The 14210-nt window shown below is 32.5% G+C and overlaps 1 protein-coding gene across 2 annotated transcripts in view; it reads right to left on the reverse strand.

Moving 5' to 3' along the window:
• LOC119600221 (CTP synthase) overlaps window positions 1–14210 on the reverse strand; it is a 42003-nt gene that overhangs the window by 26262 nt on the left and 1531 nt on the right. The window lies entirely within an intron of this gene.

Consider the following 14210-nt stretch of genomic DNA (forward strand, 5'->3'; position numbering starts at 1 on the left):
GTTCTAGTTCAGTTCTAGTTCAGTTCTAGTTCAGTTCTAATTCAGTTCTAGTTCAGTTCTAGTTCAGTTTTAGTTCAGTTTTAGTTCAGTTTTAGTTCAGTTTTAGTTGAGTTTTAGTTGAGTTCTAGTTCAGTTTTAGTTCAGTTCTAGTTCAGTTCTAGTTCAGTTCTAGTTCAGTTCTAGTTCAGTTCTAGTTCAGTTCTAGTTCAGTTCTAGTTCTAGTTCAGTTCTAGTTCAGTTCTAGTTCAGTTCTAGTTCAGTTCTAATTCAGTTCTAGTTCAGTTCTAGTTCAGTTCTAGTTCAGTTCTAGTTCAGTTCGAGTTCAGTTCTAGTTCAGTTCTAGTTCAGTTCTAGTTCAGTTCTAGTTCAGTTCTAGTTCAGTTCTATTTCAGTTCTAGTTCAGTTCTAATTCAGTTCTAATTCAGTTCTAGTTCAGTTCTAGTTCAGTTCTAGTTCAGTTCTAGTTCAGTTCTAGTTCAGTTCTAGTTCAGTTCTAGTTCAGTTCTAGTTCAGTTTTAGTTAAGTTCTAGTTCAGTTCTAGTTCAGTTTGAGATTTGAACTTGAATTCAATTGAAACACTCTGGCATCCTTTACATCTACCTACAGGCCAGTCCATATTTGACATACAAACAAAATATACATGCCGTAGTTGTTGTATTTGTATTTAACTCCTCTACCCAAACCCAATAAAACAACAACAAAAAATCTTCATACATTAAAACACCTAAAACACATTAAAATGCTGCTGCGAGGAGACGTATTTGAGTGAATCGTAAAGCAAATAAAAACGAACAAACAAACAAATGAAATGGACTATAGAAGAAGTAGAAAACGAAAAAAAAAAAAAAAAAACAATAAATATCGAAATAGTTTCGAAGCACATACAGTGTCAATAAGCATGAAATGAAGCAAATTCCAGGGACAACATTTCAGACACAACAAGCAAAAGTTTTACTCGGCTACAAAAATATAAATGCTCGATGGCAAAAATGACAAGACAAGCAGGCAGGCAGGCAAGCAGACATGGAGACGTATTTGGCAAACAAACTAAAAGTCAGACTCTGTTGTTAAATCGTCAACAGTAATATTAAACACAGGCAGACAGCAAAAACAGTCATTCAAATGCGAAAAAAGAAGAAAAAATAAACAAGCTAAAGAAAAACGAAGCCAAAACACATACAAAATTACAAACAAAAACGAACGAAGGCAACAACTAGTAGAATCAGAATCCCCAACATCAGCACTTTAAGAACACTCACACACAAACTTGTAGTCTGTCACAAAAATATATACACGCTTAAGTAGAATTCTGAACAGTAGAGAGCGAGTAAAGCTAAGCTCCTCTTTCACAACAGTATTACAAAACGCCAGTCAGCCAAATAAAGTACAAACGGTCGTCTGTCAATTCAGCAAACTTTGTGAAATAAAAACGGGCAGGCAGGCTGGCGGGCTGCAAAATACAACAAACTAAAGCTGCAAGCTAAAGAAAAAGAAACGTAAGCAAACTTACGACATCGACGACGCGGACGCCGACGATGTTGTCGTCGTTGTTGATAAATAAAACGTTTCTCGTAAAAATGAATTTAATGTCGCACAAACAGAGACAACGGAAAGGAATCAACAAATCTACAAGTATGAACAGAGAGACCCACACATTTGAAAGAACATCGTAGTACATTTTTTTTTAATAAGAAGAGAAGGTGCAAATAATGCCAAATAGGAGATTCTTAAACAGTTAAGTTAGGATTTTACCGACAATAGGCTTCAAATTAGAACTGTTATATGACTTTCTTATCCTCGAAACGAAAGAGTTTTCTATACTTCTTACTTCCGCTCTCTAAAATCGCTGACAATTTCAAATCTTTTTAAGGTTCTCGATAAGGCTATTCAAGGCAGAACTGGTATATGACTTCCTTCCTTTCTTCTTTCCTACACCTCTTGTCCTCTCCATTCTCCCTCTGAACTATTGGATAGTTCAGGAATTTCCACAAGATTTTCGAAAATTACAAGCAAAAATTTAAGATCATTTATTCAAATTTTTCAGACAATTGACTTGAGATAAAAGAGGTGGACACTGACTCATTAAAGTAGAACTGATATCTGTCTTTCTAGCTTCAAAGCAAAAGAGTTTACTATCCCTCGTCATTTTATGCTTTCCCGTTCGCACGATTTCTGGGATCTTTCATCAGACTTTCGAACGTTAATAGCAATTCTTACTGAACCTTTACCTAAACAGATGATAATGAGATATATGTACGTAGGTGTCTAGCACTCTTGAATCCGTTTAGGGATCTATAGTATAATCTTTTTTTGGTTATAGATCGTTCACACTGCTCCTCCTTTTTATTAATTTGTCTAAGTTCCTATTAGTTTCCCTTCTTTTTTTGAAAAGTTTGTGGGATCTTTCATAATACTTTCAAAGGTTTAAGGCAAAAAATAAGAACATTCACACTGAAGCTTTAAGCTTAAAGAGTTTGATGATTATTAAAACTGATCCTCCTTTTGATCAATTCGTTTATGTTCTTTTATTTTTCTCCATTAGAATTTCGAATGTTAATATTATCAAGAAACAAGATTATTCATATTGATCCTTTATCTGATCAGATCACTCTGGAATATACGGATCTTCACACTATTCTTCGCAAGTCATTGAATAGTTTGATAATTACTGATTCACCACGTTTAAGTTCCTATATTTCATCATCAGACATTCGAACATTAAAATTAAATTAGACAAGATCATTTATATTGAACCCTTATCTAATCAGATCACTCTGAATATATGGACGTGTCTGACACTCTGAAATCTTTTCAGGGATCTTAAGTATGATATTTCTTCGCTAGTCTTTGATAATAGATCACTCACACTGATCCTCGTTTTGATTTAATCTTTCTTTACTAGTCATTGGAGAGTTTGACAGTGATCTTTCTTTCAACCAGATCGTTTAAGTTCCTATCACTCTTTCTCGGTCGCTGACAAGATTTCTGGGATCTTAACGATCATTAAAAGAAAAAAAGGCGATAAGTCCTCTGACTTTCTTATCTTTAGAACGAAAGTTTCTTATCCCTGGGATCTTAAGGATCATTAAAAGAAAAAAGGCGATAAGTCCTCTGACTTTCTTATCTTTAAAACGAAAGTTTCTTATCCCTGTTTACCTCCCTCTAAAGCTAAACTGCCTTGCAGACAGTTGGTGATCACCTCCTGGTGTTTAGGATTTGACTCCTCAATGAGTGACTAATGATACTAAGGACACCAGGTACTTTTGTGTCTCTTTCGGGGCTTGTGGTATCAGCTTTCCAAGGGTTTCACCTCCCTAATTTTGAAGGAGACAGTTTCAGAGGCGAAATAAGTTCTTGAGAAGACTACCTTTGGAGTTCTTGGCGATACCTAATATAAGAGGAGTGCCACATGTGTCCTCTTTGTGACTTTACGGCTTTGGACCTTTAAGCTGCCTAGAATGCGCTTATTCGCCAGTTCACTGTCCCGTCCCTTAAAAATATTCGACTTCAAGCTTCGAAAGATCTCTTTTCTTAAGTGATATTCCAGGGTAAAGGAATACTCTCCACTAAGTTCTTCAGGGTCGAAGCACTTTGACGGCTCGTTTTCCTCTTTCAGTATCTGACTTCCGGAAAGCTTCTTTTCTTTCTTGAGATCCGGTTTTCTTTACCTCAGAAGAGGTTAAAAATAACCTAATTTATCCTTCAGAGTGTTCTGAGCTTGACTCAATATGCAAAACACTTTAGACTCACTGCAAAGTCATCGTATATGCCACCATGACAAGCTTTTAACGTTTAAAATTACCTACATACTTAGATACAAAAAAAAAAACTAAAGACCCCAGACCAAAGGAGAAAGAGAAACAAACGTAGCATATGTTGGTTGGTGGTGTATTTGATTTTGTATGTGTTTTCTTTCTTTGAATATTTCGTCTTAACTTAAAGCATGCGATACAGCTAGAGGAAGGAAACGTTGACGGTTTAAATATTTGTTGCTATAGTTTTTTTTGTTATTATTCAGAATGTTGACGAAGTAGAAAAAGAAAACGATAATGAAGATGCAGATGATGATGATGATGTTGATTTCAAAAAAAAAAAAAAAAAAAAAAACATTGTTGTTATTATTTGCTATTTTTCTTTACTTTTTGCGTGTGTTTTTATATGCCTTTTATAACGTGTATGTAAAAGATGCATGAACTGCTTGACTGACAAACTAAATGACAGACAGACAGTCATTCATTCATTTGTTGTTAATGTACTATGTATGGGCCGAAAGAAAGCAATCAAGACACGTACATTCATTTATTCTTGCGCGTATGTTCCCCCCTTCCATCTTTTGGCAAAACAAACATTTTCTATTCAAGCTAAAGCTTAGGGTATGTTTATTATACTGCTGCTGCTGTTGTTGATATTGCTGTTACTGACTGACTGATGTTATTAATGTGATTCAAGGGTACTACTACACACTCCATGCCAGCAGTCTTCAAAGCAGCAAGAAAAGCTAGTGAAGAAGTAATGAAAAAATAGCATGTGGGGACTGTTTTTAGTAATTTTAGTTAATGCGTGTTACCCTCCGCTTAATGTCGCTTTAGAAAAATGGCAAAAATAAAAAGAGGATGGGGTACAAACAGAAAAAACAACACACATCTTCTCTTATTTGTTCATGTGTTCATAGTTACTAATTTAACGGTCACCATAGAAGCTGTTAAAGAGGATAAGAGAGTAGGAAATCACAGGACTGTTAGGATAAATTGTCGGAAATTGTCGGAAAAAGATGCTGGCAAAGTTGAGGCAAAAATCATAGCCGTTCTAAGAATGTATAGTTCACAAACAAAGATCTATATATATAGATCTATTTCCTAGCTGAATTTATTATCGTTCCTATTCAGCTAGCTTTGTGTAGCAAAATTTAATGATCTATTTCATAATTTATAAGTTATTAGGAAATTTTAATATTTCCCTAATTCAGCTAGCTGAATATATAGTTTCATTGATAATAGTTGAATATTTATAGATTTCTGTTAATATCAGATATTTAATTCCATATTCAGCTAGCTGAATTGATAAAAATGTAGGTTTTTGTAAAATTTGTTATATTTTTTATTAATTTTATTTATTATTTTCTTTATTCAGCTTGCTGAATAAGATAATTTTTATAAATTTAAAAATTTTACACATTTTTAAGTGGTTTTGGTGCAAAATATGTTTGCTGAATTATGTTTTTATTGAGTTAAATAAAATAAATTTTTTGTTTTTATTAAATTTTTACGAATTTTTATTGATTTTATGTATTATATCTCTTATTCAGCTAGCTGAATTGACTTATTTCAATAAATTTAACAATTTTACATGTTCTAAAGTAGTTTAAGTGTAATATATGTAAGCTGAATAAAGTTTTTATTGTATTCAGCTAACTGGATTAGAGAAATTTTTTGTTTTTATCAAATTTTTGCTAAGTTTTTATCATTCTAATATTATTTACAGCTAATTTGCAGCGTTTTATTAAGCTGAATTGAGATTATATTATATTCAGCTAGCTGAATGTAAAAAATTTAAGGTTTTCATGAAATTTGCTTAAATTTTTCTTAACTGACTTTAATTTTCTTCCAATTCAGCTAGCTGAATTAAATAATTTTAATAGATTTAAAGTTTTTGTATAATTTAAAATTATTTTTTTTAAATTTTCTTTAGCTGAATTGAGTTTTCCCCATATTCAGCTAGCTGAATATAAGAAATTTTTATTTAATATGAAATTAGCTTTAACTTTTTTTTAGCTGAATTGAGATTTTGTTATATTCAGCTAGCTGAATATAAGAAATTTTAGGTTTACGTGAAAATTGCTTAAATTTTTTCTTAACTGACTTATTTTCTTGCTATTCAGTTAGCTGAATTTAATAATTTTAGAAAATTTAAAGTTTTATTATCATTAAAAACTATTTTTTTGCAATTTTCTTTAGCTGAAATGAGCTTTCCTCATATTCAGCTAGCTGAATATATGAAATTTTTTATTTATTATAAAATTCGTTTTAATTTGTATTTCCTGAATTAAATTTTTCCTTTAATCAGCAAGCTGAATTCAGAAAATATTTGGTATTTATTCGAATTTACAACTTTTTAATGTTTGTCAGCTTTTTTAAATCATATTCAGCTAGCTGAATTTAATAAATATGAAACTTAATGTTCAGATTTTAGTTCTTGTCACATTGTTAAGGCATTTTGATTAAATTCAGCCAGCTGAATAAGGCTTTAATTACTAGTAAACTACTAAAAGTCATAAATATTAATGAAATTTTAATTTTATGCAAATTCAGCTAGCTGAATATAGATAATTTTAAGAATTCAAAATTTTTAAAAAAGTTTTCTTTTTAAAAATATTTTCCCGAGTTAAAATCTTTCCTATTAACCTTAATATTTACTTTCTTTTGTATATCAAAAGCTTATAAAAATTGAAATCCTACAGAGTTGGATTTAAACGAGAAAAAAGGGCAGAAAAAAACCAAAGTAAAAGCATGTAAGAGTCAAATTGCCGCCTGCTGCTGGCTGACTGAATGGCTATTAAAGCTGAACTTTTAGTAGTTTTTGTTTTCTTTTTTGTGCTAAAGTTCCTGTTGACGATGGTGGTGGTTGTGCTGACGATGATGATGATGAGTACCAAGCTAAAAATTAAATGGAAAAGAACTAAATGGAACAGCAGCAACAAAAAGTAACTGAAGTGTGGAAAACAGAAAAAACAACGACATGGATTTTTCTGTATTTCTGTACTCACACAAGCTCGGCTGGCTGGCTGCTTGGCAAATATTGTAAAATTTGTTTTTGTTTTTCAGTTGTATGCTTTGTTCATTGCTCGTTTGTTTTTTGGGCAAAATGTATGACTCACTTAATGGCGGTTACACTGCACGTTGGAGGGTCGTTAAAATGACTGAATTGCAGATTGTTATTGCAATTGCAAAAAAAGGAAGGTTGGATAGATGGATGGTTGGATGAATAGTTGCAAGAATGGATGGATGGATGAATGGTTGGTTGGCTGGCTGGCAGAAGAGAGTATGATGAATTTGCTAATGCAGCAAACACACCAGTCATCAGCCCATATTATTAGCACATCACACATGCAGCAGAAGTACAACACAATCCAAAAGCAAAAAAAAAAAAAAAAAAAGTAAAAACAAATTTGTTTCAAAACCATATTTAAAACAGGGGTCATAAAATACATTCGCATTCAATAGTGTTCAGCTCTTGGAAGCGTACACAAAAAACCCAAACTGCTGCTGCCAAACAAAACCAATAACCAGCCAAGCAACAAAAAGGGAATAATAGTAGTACATACTTGCCATCGCCATATGTATATGGCGACATTTAGCAATGATACTAAAACTCTGGCATGGTGGCTGTTAGGCTAGAGAGTACTTCCACAATGCTCGACTGAGTTATACTTATGATGGCTGTGGCTCAACAAATTCGTTCATTCTACATTCACATGCATACGAATGGCTTAATTCAGTAGTTGAAAGCAGTAGAGCTTTATGTGCAACACATGCTCTGCCAAATGAAATTCATTTATAAAGATGACGACCATGTTGATGATGATGACGATGATGACCCACCACCAAACCGAGAACCACATCACTTCAGTGATTGTTGAAATATGTGTTTATATACTTGAACATGTTGTACATAGAATGTCAGCTGCAAAGCGAAACAAAAATTTTAGTGAAAAAACATCGACAATACAATATTGAACAACCACATTGCTGTGCACACATTAAAGCTCTGCATACAATGTATATTGTGCGAAAATTCTGTAATCAACTATTCAGAGTAGCGAGCAGCACAACAGCAGGCTAGGAAACCAGGTTGACTGACGACTGCCGGTTAGTTACTCTAAAATATGTCAAAACATTTTCAGGGGCAATAAAGACTTTAAAAGGAACTATTGGAAAGACTATAAACAAGAGTTCTAGAACCAAACTGGAGCTCAACTAGAACTGAACTAGAACCGATTTAGAATCGAACTAGGGCCAAAATAGAACTTAACTAGAACTGAACTAGAACTGAACTAGAACTGAACTAGAACTGAACTAGAACTGAACTAGAAATGAACTAGAACTGAATTAGAACTGAACTAGAACTGAACTGAACTGAACTAGAACTAGAACTAAACTAAACTAGAACTGAACTAGAACTGAACTAGAACTGAACTAGAACTGAACTAGAACTGAACTAGAACTGAATTAGAACTGAACTAGAACTGAACTGAACTAGAACTAAACTAAACTAGAACTGAACTAGAACTGAACTAGAACTGAACTAGAACTGAACTAGAACTGAACTAGAACTGGACTAAAACTGAACTAAAACTGAACTAGATCTGAACTAGAACTGAACTAGAACTGAACTAGAACTGAACTAGACCTGAACTAGAACTGAACTAGAACTGAACTAGAACTGAACTAGAACTGAACTAGAACTGAACTAGAACTGAACTAGAACTGAACTAGAACTGAACTAGAACTGAACTAGAACTGAACTAGAACTGAACTGAACTAGAACTGAACTAGAACTGAACTAGAACTGAACTAGAACTGAACTAGAACTGAACTAGAACTGAACTAGAACTGAACTAGAACTGAACTAGAACTGAACTAGAACTGAACTAGAACTGAACTAGAACTGAACTAGAACTGAACTAGAACTGAACTAGAACTGAACTAGAACTGAACTAGAACTGAACTAGAACTGAACTAGAACTGAACTAGAACTGAACTAGAACTGAACTAGAACTAGAACTGAACTAGAACTGAACTAGAACTGAACTAGAACTGAACTAGAACTGAACTAGAACTGAACTAGAACTGAACTAGAACTGAACTAGAACTGAACTAGAACTGAACTAGAACTGAACTAGAACTGAACTAGAACTGAACTAGAACTGAACTAGAACTGAACTAGAACTGAACTAGAACTGAACTAGAACTGAACTAGAACTGAACTAGAACTGAACTAGAACTGAACTAGAACTGAACTAGAACTGAACTAGAACTGAACTAGAACTGAACTAGAACTGAACTAGAACTGAACTAGAACTGAACTAGAACTAAACTAGAACTGAAATAGAACTGAACTAGAACTAAACTAGAACTGAACAAATTCATAAATAGAAGCAGTTGTGGCTCATTTATAAAGGACTACTTTGACATTTTCAATAACCCAGAATCTACTGTATAATTTTTTTCTCTCTGTGCCCAGTTTACTTCGTGGTTCATTACTACAATGTACGAATGCAGTGGCTTTAAAACCATAGAGTTTCGAACAAAGTAAAACTCAAAAATAAAAACCTGGATAATAAAATATAAAAGCATAAAACATCAAATAACCAATATGCCAACCAAACAACCAGTCAACCATCAACCAACGAACCATCCCCAAGAATGTGATGGATTTTGACTGTTTGCAAAATACTGAACTGAAAAGGGAATGCCACGCATTACCAGCAAATATTGAACGCAAAATGTTTATTCAAGTAGGGCCGCCGCCTAAAAGAATATACAGAAAAAAAAATCAACAAAAAATGTGGCGATAAGCTTTAAATGCAGTCATATAGAGACAATATGAAAGATTTGGTATATGGGTTATTCCATGGTCAGAGAAAAATAAGGAAAAGTTTTTAGGTTTTGTCTTAAAATTTTTAGAATTTAAGTCTATACCTTTATTTATAAAAAACGTAGTAAGTATGAGTTGATTTTTCTATGGATTCCCCCATATGCTTGTGGCTTCGATATTTGTTTGCTGGTGTCAGCAAAATGTAGTTAAAGCTCACTTAGTTTTTTTTTTTTTGTCGTTAAATTTTTTGTATTGCTTTTTGTTTTTAGCAACAATGTTAATATTTGCTGTTGGTTTTTTGCTAACTTTATATAAACTCATTTTATATACTTGTGCAAACACTGTATAGTTTATATACTACTACTTTTTTTTTATAGTCGCGCATTTAAGTGGTTAAGGTTTCATCAGGGAATTTACTGAAGACTTAATTAGTACTTATTAAAGTTCGTTATTTTTTTAGTTGTTTTATATTTACATAGTTTTCAATGCTAAAAAGTTGTGGTGTGTTTGTAAAATGTTTTAAAACAATTTAGATTAAGTCGTTATTGTTTAGATAATAAAAGAATTTTAAACCCGACAGCTTTAAAAGTAGTAGAGGATAAAAGAGTGTTCATAAGTGTTGTGAATATTGATATTCAACTAGATTTTTAGAACAATTCTGTTCTAGTTCAGTTCCAGTTGAGATCTAGTTCAGTTCTAGTACAGTTCTAGTTCTGTCCTAGTACGGTTCTAGTTCAGTTCTAGTTCAGTTTTAGTTCAGTTCTAGTTCAATTCTAGTTCAGTTCTAGTTCAGTTCTAGTTCAGTTCTAATGCAGTTCTAGTTCAGTTCTAGTTCTGTTCTAGTTCTGTTCTAGTTCAGTTCTAGTTCAGTTTTAGTTCAGTTCTAGTTCAGTTCTAGTTCAGCTCTAGTTCAGTTCTAGTTCAGTTCTAGTTCAGTTCTAGTTCAGTTCTAGTTCAGTTTTAGTTCAGTTCTAGTTCAGTTCTAGTTCAGCTCTAGTTCAGTTCTAGTTCAGTTCTAGTTCAGTACTAGTTCAGTCCTAGTTCAGTTTTAGTTCAGTTCTAGTTCAGTTCTAATTCAGTTCTAGTTCAGATCTAGTTCAGTTCTAGTTCAGTTCTAGTTCAGTTCTAGTTCAGTTCTAGTTCAGTTCTAGTTCAGTTCTAGTTCAGTTCTAGTTCAGTTCTAGTTCAGTTCTAGTTCAGTTCTAGTTCAGTTCTAGTTCAGTTCTAGTTCAGTTCTAGTTCTAGTTCAGTTCTAGTTCTAGTTCAGTTCTAGATCAGTTCTAGTTCAGTTCTAGTTCAGTTCTAGTTCAGTTCTAGTTCAGTTCTAGTTCAGTTCTAGTTCAGTTCTAGTTCAGTTCAGTTCAGTTCTAGTTCAGTTCTAGTTCAGTTCTAGTTCAGTTCTAGTTCAGTTCTAGTTCAGTTCTAGTTCAGTTCAGTTCTAGTTCAGTTCTAGTTCAGTTCTAGTTCAGTTCTAGTTCAGTTCTAGTTCAGTTCTAGTTCAGTTCTAGTTCAGTTCTATTTCAGTTCTAGTTCAGTTCTATTTCAGTTCTAGTTTTGTTCTAGTTCTGTTCTAGTTCTGTTCTAGTTCTGTTCTAGTTCTGTTCTAGTTCTGTTCTAGTTCTGTTCTAGTTCTGTTCTAGTTCTGTTCTAGTTCTGTTCTAGTTCTGTTCTAGTTCTGTTCTAGTTCTGTACTAGTTCTGTTCTAGTTCTGTTCTAGTTCTGTTCTAGTTCTGTTTTAGTTCTGTTCTAGTTCTGTTCTAGTTCTGTTCTAGTTCTGTACTAGTTCTGTTCTAGTTCTGTTCTAGTTCTGTTCTAGTTCTGTTCTAGTTCTGTTTTAGTTCTGTTCTAGTTCTGTTCTAGTTCTGTTTTAGTTCTGTTCTAGTTCTGTTCTAGTTCTGTTCTAGTTCTGTACTAGTTCTGTTCTAGTTCTGTTCTAGTTCTGTTCTAGTTCTGTTCTAGTTCTGTTTTAGTTCTGTTCTAGTTCTGTTCTAGTTCTGTTCTAGTTCTGTTCTAGTTCTGTTCTAGTTCTGTTCTAGTTCTGTTCTAGTTCTGTTCTAGTTCTGTTCTAGTTCTGTTCTAGTTCTGTTCTAGTTCTGTTCTAGTTCTGTTCTAGTTCTGTTCTAGTTCTGTTCTAGTTCTGTTCTAGTTCTGTTCTAGTTCTGTTCTAGTTCTGTTCTAGTTCTGTTCTAGTTCTGTTCTAGTTCTGTACTAGTTCTGTTCTAGTTCTGTTCTAGTTCTGTTCTAGTTCTGTTCTAGTTCTGTTTTAGTTCTGTTCTAGTTCTGTTCTAGTTCTGTTCTAGTTCTGTTCTAGTTCTGTTCTAGTTCTGTTCTAGTTCTGTTCTAGTTCTGTTCTAGTTCTGTTCTAGTTCTGTTCTAGTTCTGTTCTAGTTCTGTTCTAGTTCTGTTCTAGTTCTGTTCTAGTTATGTTCTATTTCAGTTCTAGTTCAGTTCTAGTTCAGTTCTAGTTCAGTTCTAGTTCTGTTCTAGTTCTGTTCTAGTTCTGTTCTAGTTCTGTTCTAGTTCTGTTCTAGTTCTGTTCTAGTTCTGTTCTAGTTCTGTTCTAGTTCTGTTCTAGTTCTGTTCTAGTTCTGATCTAGTTCTGTTCTAGTTCTGTTCTAGTTCTGTTCTAGTTCTGTTCTAGTTCTGTTCTAGTTCTGTTCTAGTTCTGTTCTAGTTCTGTTCTAGTTCTGTTCTAGTTCTGTTCTAGTTCTGATCTAGTTCAGTTCTAGTTCTGTTCTAGTTCTGTTCTAGTTCTGTTCTAGTTCTGTTCTAGTTCTGTTCTAGTTCTGTTCTAGTTCTGTTCTAGTTCTGTTCTAGTTCTGTTCTAGTTCTGTTCTAGTTCTGTTCTAGTTCTGTTCTAGTTCTGTTCTAGTTCTTTTCTAGTTATGTTCTAGTTCTCTCTTACGTTTTTCAAAAATGTTCGTGCCACTTGTTGATAATTAATTCAAAAGAAATAAAAAAATCCTCAAAACTACGTCATGTTCTTTTAAACTCAATAATTTTAAAATAAAATTAAGAAAAACTAAAAGTTTTTCAGTTTATTAATTAATTTTTTAAATAATTTGTATGCCAAACGTATAATAAGTAAAAATGCACTTGCTTTTTCCTTTCTTTTATCTCAAAATTGTTTTCAATTTTAAATTTGTTTGTGCAAAGCAAAAATATCATTTGTTTTGTTTATTTTTCATTTTTTGTTTAATTTAATCTGTTTTAAATTTTTGCATAGTAATACTAAAGCATTTGTGTATTGTTTAGTTTTTTGTTTTGAAAACTAATTTAAATATTAATATTTTATTTACATTAAATGCGCCTTTTTCTTAAAATTCTAATAAACAAGCAGACATGTGCTGTTTATTAACTTCCTTAGTCTTTAATGAAAAATTGTCAGAGATAACTTTCATTTTCCATTTGAATTTCTGTTTAAAAATGACAAAACTTTGTAATCTTTTTGGGTTTCCTTTTTTCTTAATTTTTTGTAATCATTCTAGTGTTGTTTCAATTATTAATGTTATTATTTCATTATGTAGTTAGTTTTCATTTTATAAAATAGTTTGTAAAACAAGGTTGCAATGTTATCTTTGTAACCTATATATTTATTTACTATAACCACTAGTAATTAATAACTAATCATAATAGAAAATATAACAAGTTCAGCATTTCATTCCAATAAATATTTTAAATAATTAATAATTCTATTACTTTATCTTATTTTTTATATTTTTAACTTTTTATTCTTAATAATTGCTGCTTAATATTTGACATTGCTGTTTGGGTCTCTTTGAATCCCTAAATAAAACGACAATTTCTTATTTTGTAAAAAATATGTATAAAAAAAAGAACAGCAGACGCAGTAGATATTTGGCAGTTTTTCAAAAAAAAAATTGCAGAAAAAAAAAAAGACAAAACATGTAAATGATTGTGATGTCATTAGACAATGCGAATAAGAAGAACACTCTATTTACTTAATAAACAAAATTTTTTTGAAATTTGTATTATAAAGATCTTTCATTTTATACAGAATTTTGAATTAATTTTATTCTACATCAGTTCTAGTTCAATTCTAGTTGAGTTCTAATTCTTTTCTAGTTCAGTTCCAGTTCAGTCCTAGTTCAGTTCGAGTTCAGTTCTAGTTCAGTTCTAGTTCTGTTCTAGTTCAGTTCTAGTTTAGTTCTAGTTCAGTTCTAGTTCAGTTCTAGTTCAGTTCTTGTTCATTTCTAGTTCAGTTCTAGTTCAGTTCTAGTTCAGTTCTAGTTCAGTTCTAGTTCAGTTCTAGTTCAGTTCTAGTTCAGTTCTAGTTCAGTTCTAGTTCAGTTCTAGTTCAGTTCTAGTTCAGTTCTAGTTCAGTTCTAGTTCAGTTCTAGTTCAGTTCTAGTTCAGTTCTAGTTCAGTTCTAGTTCAGTTCTAGTTCAGTTCTAGTTCAGTTCTAGTTCAGTTCTAGTTCAGTTCTAGTTCAGTTCTAGTTTAGTTCAGTTCTAGTTCAGTTCTAGTTCAGTTCTAGTTCAGTTCTAGTTCAGTTCTAGTTCAGTTCTAGTTCAGTTCTAGTTCAGTTCTAGTTCAGTTCTAGTTCAGTTCTAGTTCAGTTCTAGTTCAGTTCTAGTTCAGTTCTAGTTCAGTTC

Source organism: Lucilia sericata, unplaced genomic scaffold (genome assembly GCF_015586225.1).
Source record: "Lucilia sericata isolate MDLA Ls3-8-SP2 unplaced genomic scaffold, ASM1558622v1 Contig000108F_arrow, whole genome shotgun sequence".
Classification (NCBI taxonomy): Eukaryota; Metazoa; Arthropoda; class Insecta; order Diptera; family Calliphoridae; genus Lucilia; species Lucilia sericata.